At 31.0% G+C, this 5,997-nt stretch overlaps 1 non-coding gene across 1 annotated transcript; it reads right to left on the bottom strand.

Annotated features, from left to right (window-relative positions):
• Nucleotides 1-558: 558 nt before the first annotated feature.
• Trnar-acg (transfer RNA arginine (anticodon ACG)) lies at nt 559-631 on the bottom strand. The gene has a single exon. It is a non-coding gene; the product is annotated as a tRNA-Arg (tRNA).
• Nucleotides 632-5,997: the final 5,366 nt, after the last annotated feature.

The raw sequence follows: 5,997 nt of genomic DNA, 5'->3' as shown, positions 1-5,997 counted from the left end.
GTTTGTAACTTTTCCGTAGTTCCAGACATTGCGACATTATTGTAGATTAATAATCTTTTTTAGTTTTAATCGTGGTATGGTCACGCACCAAATTTTTGAGACGCACCACTCCATCAGCTGATAACTAACGGAATTTTGATTTTTTTAATTTTTTTTTGTATGCTTCTAATGTGAATAAATAATGTATACAAAAATGTATGGTAAAATTGTTGCTTGCTTTTTTCTACAGCACTTCAAAAATACCTAAAATTCATGTCTCTAGACTAGAATACCCCCTTAAGTTTTAGGTAAACGATCTATTTTTGTAGATATCCTCTATAACTATAAAATTTTATATGAAATAATAACACTCAAAGAACTTTTCTCAATTTTATTTTAAATTTTGAAAACGTTTACATCCACAAACATGCCCCATTCGTTAACAATTCAATTCATAGAAATGTATTTGCTTCTCACATAAGTTGGATTATTTTCTATTTTTAAATAACAAATTTAAATAAAATATACTAACTCTGATGACGACTGAAAAAAAAAATATGTAACAAAAATGAAATTCTACGATCTTGCCAGGAGTCGAACCTGGAATCTTCTGATCCGTAGTCAGACGCGTTATCCATTGCGCCACAAGACCATGTTTTTTTGGGGAGCTGTGCTAAAATTCGAGGGCCTTTCACACGAATGAATTTGATTGTACTCTTTAAATAAATATAGTTTTTTTTTTTTATTTTAAGAGATAAGTAAGAAATAAATGATTATAATAATCTAGAACTTACTTTGATAAATATAAGGTACGGAAGTAGAAAAGTTTGGCATATGTTATTTATTGTGCTTTGATAGTTTTGTTTAAAGTTATTTAATATTTTGTATCAATAATTATTTTACTGTTTAATTGATATGTCATTTTTTCTTTTTTATTTATTATTTGAATATGTTTTTTAGTATGAAGAATAAATTAAATTAATATAACATACACTGACACTTGTTTAAGAATCAATCAAAACGAATTAAACGATTAAGTTGACACGAGTTTGTTTTTTATTAAATGTGTAACGAAAACCTGTTAGATTGTGATGATGATACATTTTTATAAGACCAATGCTTGATTTAATTAAAGAACTAAGGTTTATACTTGCGAGGTAAAGCTTATGAAAGAAAATTATTTTTCAATCTAATTATTAAGCTTATAAGAATAATACGTATACGCCGTAGTTAACAGATTCAACAAAGAGGTAATATTTCGTGTAAGCTTATAAGCAAAAATATTAGTTATAAACATATTTAACCTATTAATAATTTATGCTTAAAAATAGTTTAAATCACATAGTTGCCAAATAACATGCATAGTGAATGCGCTGCACTTTGGTTAGAAATAACCGTACAATTGTGAACAAACTAAAAACAATTAGGAAATTTTGAATTTATACATTGAGTGTCCCAAGAATGAATACAAATTGTTTTCAAATTAGTTTATAAATTGTTTCTTAGAGGAAGTCGAGATCATCGTTCATATCAAAATTAAGTTGTTTAATTAAACTATATGCTTAAATACACTGCTTGTCATCAGGTTAGCACATCCCCCATAAGCTTAATAGAACTGTTCTGGTCGTTCTTGTTTTCAACATGCAGCTCACATTGTGTATCCTATTTTTCTTATCTTTGTATACTGTCTCACTGGATCCCGTTATACGGTTTTTATTGTTTATGTTATTTTTTATGGAAAAGTGACCTTTATTTTTGTGTCATCAGGTTAGCACATGCAAATTGTTTTTAGTTTATCTTCAAGAGTTAAACGCGTGGGCTAACCGCATTTTTGTTGCTGCTTAAGTGGTGTATTAAAATTAATATGGGTAGGGGAAAATCGTTATCTGTGCAAGAGAAAGCTAAAATTCCAGCCTACAAGGATACAAGGCTGTCAATAAGTGCAATATTGAGAAAAATCGGTAGAAGAAAATTAATTTAATTTGGAATGTCCAGACGGATACAATTTCTACTTTCACGATCTTCGTAAGGAGGAACACCGGTCGGATCGCCTTCATAGTCGGGTGGAGGTGTGATGGTGTGGAGCCATCTCCAACTATGGTACGTGCGACTTACAGTTTTTGACAGCTAATATGAATGGAACTACTCACAAAAACGTACTTGAAAATGCTTTTCAACATTTCAAAAATTTGTTTGGAAACTTACTATGGCATTTTCAACACGACAACGCTCCGATCCTTACACAATATAAGTTTAATTCAGTGGCCGGCTTACTCACCTGACATTTATATAAAAGAAAAAGTGTGGGGGTTGCTTGCTTGTAAAGTTTATGAGCCTCGGAAACAATATTCCAACAAACCAGAACTAATCGAAGCATTAAACGCTCTTGGTCATCCATTTCCTTGCATTATATTGAAAAATTGTACGAGTCGCTTCCCAATCGAATCTATGAGGTCATTGTCAACATGGGGGGATCTACACACTATTAAATCTATTAAACAATGTTTTAATTACTAAATGTATAAATTAGGAAATAAGTGCAAAGCTTAAAAGCTTTGAAAAAAATGAAAAAAGTGATATGTGCTAACCTGATGACTCAAATGAATTGTTATGTTTTGTGTTATTTTCTAAAAAAAATTAAAATAATATTAAAAAACGGAAAAACTAAAAATTGAATCGGCTATAAATAAAAAATAATGTAAAAATCTTAACTCATTTAATTTGGTTGGAATCAGTTACACGAGAGTGTGTGCTAACCTGATGACGAGCAGTGTATATACATAATACAGATTATTGAGAACTTTTATCTCTTCTTGCTGGAGACATTTTTAATTCAAGATCTAGATCTTTTATGAAAAGGTCATACCATTTTTAGGCAGTTTTGATTTATAAGTAGTTCAATTTAAAGATTCTGAAGTGCTCTTCAGTAAATGTTTTAAACATTATTCAAAACAACCCAAAGTCTGTATACGTAAGTATGTATTCTATGATAATTTTTTTTCAATAATTTTCTCCACATTTGATAATTTCCTTAAGAGAAATTATTTGAGAAGTCTTGGAAGTCTTTGTTTGAAGTCATGTCCAAGTTTTTGTGACTAATAATCGACTTTGACTAAAGTACATACAAAAAGAACAACTGGGCCGCAATCTTAAATGAAGGGCCCTTAAAATAAAAAATAAGGACAATATAATTAATTTACCTGAACCGATTTTTACTAAAATCTACAAAAATTTGAAAGCTGCAATTTGTACCTTGACGAAAGTTTGCAATTTGCACCTTTAAATTTCTTGAAACCTTACATTATCTTAAAGGCTTTACTTAGGGTCCGCCAAATAATATGTCAACTTCCCATAGGAAGTTAATGTAATGTATCCGATTTGTCGAATTAAAAAATTTGGCATTTCTCGACGTTTCAGGGTCCATAGATCGAAATAAAAGGTTTTTTAGAAAGATGTCTGTGCGTGCGTGTGTAAGTACGTTCGTACGTAAGTACGTGACGTTTTTTTCGTCGTCCATAGCTCAAGAACCAGCGTAACGTGATACCAAACCGGTATATATTTGAAAAAAAAAACAAAATTAAATTAACGGTTTTTTATAAATCAAAAAACTGAAAAAAAAAGTCACCTCGAAAATTTTAGGAATTAAAAATGATTTCATATCCAAAGCAATTTTATGCAACGAAAGATAACGGTTTTAACATCTGGTAAAATTTTGAGAAAAATAAAATCGGCCGTTTTTTTTATAAAAGACCTTAAAAAACAATTCTTAGAGATGGTAAAAATTGAATTTCGACTCAAATATTTAAAAAAAAACTTGAGATTATGGCTTCAAACTTATTTTGACTTATAAAAAATATCAATTTCAACATTCGGAAACAAATTGATAAAAATCGAATTGACAGTTTTTCTTACAAAAAATAAAAACCTAAACAAAGAAATTAATAAAAGTTGTTAAAAATTATTTTCGATTCAAATATCTTTTCAAGACTTTGAGATATTGACTTTAAAATAAAATCTAAAAAAAATAGTACGCAAATTTGGTAAAAATTGATGTTCGGCTGTTGATATCTCTCAAATTAATTTCATTTAACCAATTTGTGAAAATTTAAGAAAAGCTTTTAAAATTGGTAAAAATTTGTTTTCGACTAAAAAAATATTTCTTTATATGAAAAATATTATTGGTGATAGTAATATTTGTAAGAATAATCCAACTGACAAGGTTTTTAACCCAAAACCTACAAACTCTTAAGTAAGACAAATCGACAGACGGGATGGGAAGTTTTCAGTGTGAGTCGCATCCCAGCCTCTTTTTTTAAATGCTATAAAAACATCGAGTGTTGAAATTAAATGTTGCCATTATACTTCTATTCAATTTTTGTGGTCAACAATTCGTTCAACAGGCCCGATAACATTGACTGTAACGACCACTCCTTGCTCATTTTCGAAGAAAAATGGGCCAATTATCCCTCTGGACCAAAATCCGTATCAAACATTGGCTCATGTTCGGTTTATCAGCTTTTCAATGCATGCGTCCGGGTTTTCTATGCCCCCAATGCGACAGTTTCGCTTGTTTACATACCCGCCAAGATCAAAATGAGCTTCATCCTAAAAGATAATTTTTTTGACAAAATCGCCATCTTCTCTAAGCGTTGTTCGAGGCGCCTTTCAAGCGTATATACAAACATATTCGTTTAGCGGAAGAATCGAACTAACTATTCGTAAATTAGACATGAGCTTAGTGTTACCATACATTAAATAAGCACTAAAACGTTAGATGGCGGACCCTATATAAAATTTGTTTCATAATGCCAAGAACTTTAAATTTATTTATTTTTTGTCAAACCTTTAAAAATTCAAAAAATAATAATAATATTATACTTTGTTCCTCTTTAGTATTTCTAAATCAATCTCTGTACCTGCGTTTAGTTATCTTTGGGTTTTCATTAAGGCCAAAAACTGGGTTAACTGAGAAACCCATTGATTTAATTTTAAAAGAAAATTAAATGCTCTGTAAGAAATTGTGTTCATGTTTAAAAACTTTTATAAGTTCAATCAACCTTGTCCTCGTTTTTGATAAGTCTTCCTTAATCCCATTAAAGACTTACAATACTTTCTTTTTTCTTTTCTTATATAATTTGTTTGTCTTACCTATAAATTAAAACTGCTTCTTTTTGTCAGCAGGGTAATTTTATGACTCAATTGTCCTCATCTCCATCAATTTAATGATTAATCCAATTTAATTTTAATTTCTCTTTTATATATATATATGTATATGTAAGGAAAAATACATCATCAAATTGAAATCGAGCCATTTCGCAAGTCACCTTTCTGATGGCCGCCTTTTGAAGCAAAAACAGAAGATAAAAAAAACAAACAGCTAAACCTTCGGATCAGTACATAAATGCAAATAAAATTAAAATTAAATTCGCCTAAAGGTGGACTTATCAAACATTGGAAGACCAACGACGACGGTGACAACGGTGATGGTGTCGATCAGGAGAAGAAAGAGCAGCAGCAGCAGCAACGGTTCTGACAAGTAGCTTTAAATAGACACTTTCATAATCCTGCTCTAATCGGTTGGACATTCAACTTTTATAAACTATGCTCTCCACGAGTTGGCAACTTCAAGATAAGCAATGAAGGAACCGTCTTATAAGTCAGCAAAAATAAAGTAGGTGCTTTTCTGAAGAGTATAGGTACGAAAGGAAAACAAAAAAAAAAAGAACTCTCAAGACTTCCTCGAAAGAATAAACTCTGTCTCTTAAACGGTAATCTCATTACAATAATGGGAACAATTGATTTTTGAATAGGTAAAGACGTTCATCGTCGTCGTCTGCTGATGGTCGCCCGGGCCCAACCCTCTTAGATGTGGGGGTAGATATGCCTAATTCCAATGGACATATCACCTGGAGAGGTTTTAGTGCCCTCCCCCAACAACCTCCAATCAATTCGAAATGAAAACAAAGAGGGCTTAAAGCGAATGCTTCCGTTCAGTCGTGCCTCAGTAGATATCTTTTC

The sequence above is a fragment of the Eupeodes corollae genome, chromosome 1 (genome assembly GCF_945859685.1).
Source record: "Eupeodes corollae chromosome 1, idEupCoro1.1, whole genome shotgun sequence".
In the NCBI taxonomy this organism is placed as follows: domain Eukaryota; kingdom Metazoa; phylum Arthropoda; class Insecta; order Diptera; family Syrphidae; genus Eupeodes; species Eupeodes corollae.
This window is presented reverse-complemented; position numbering and strand designations above follow the sequence as displayed.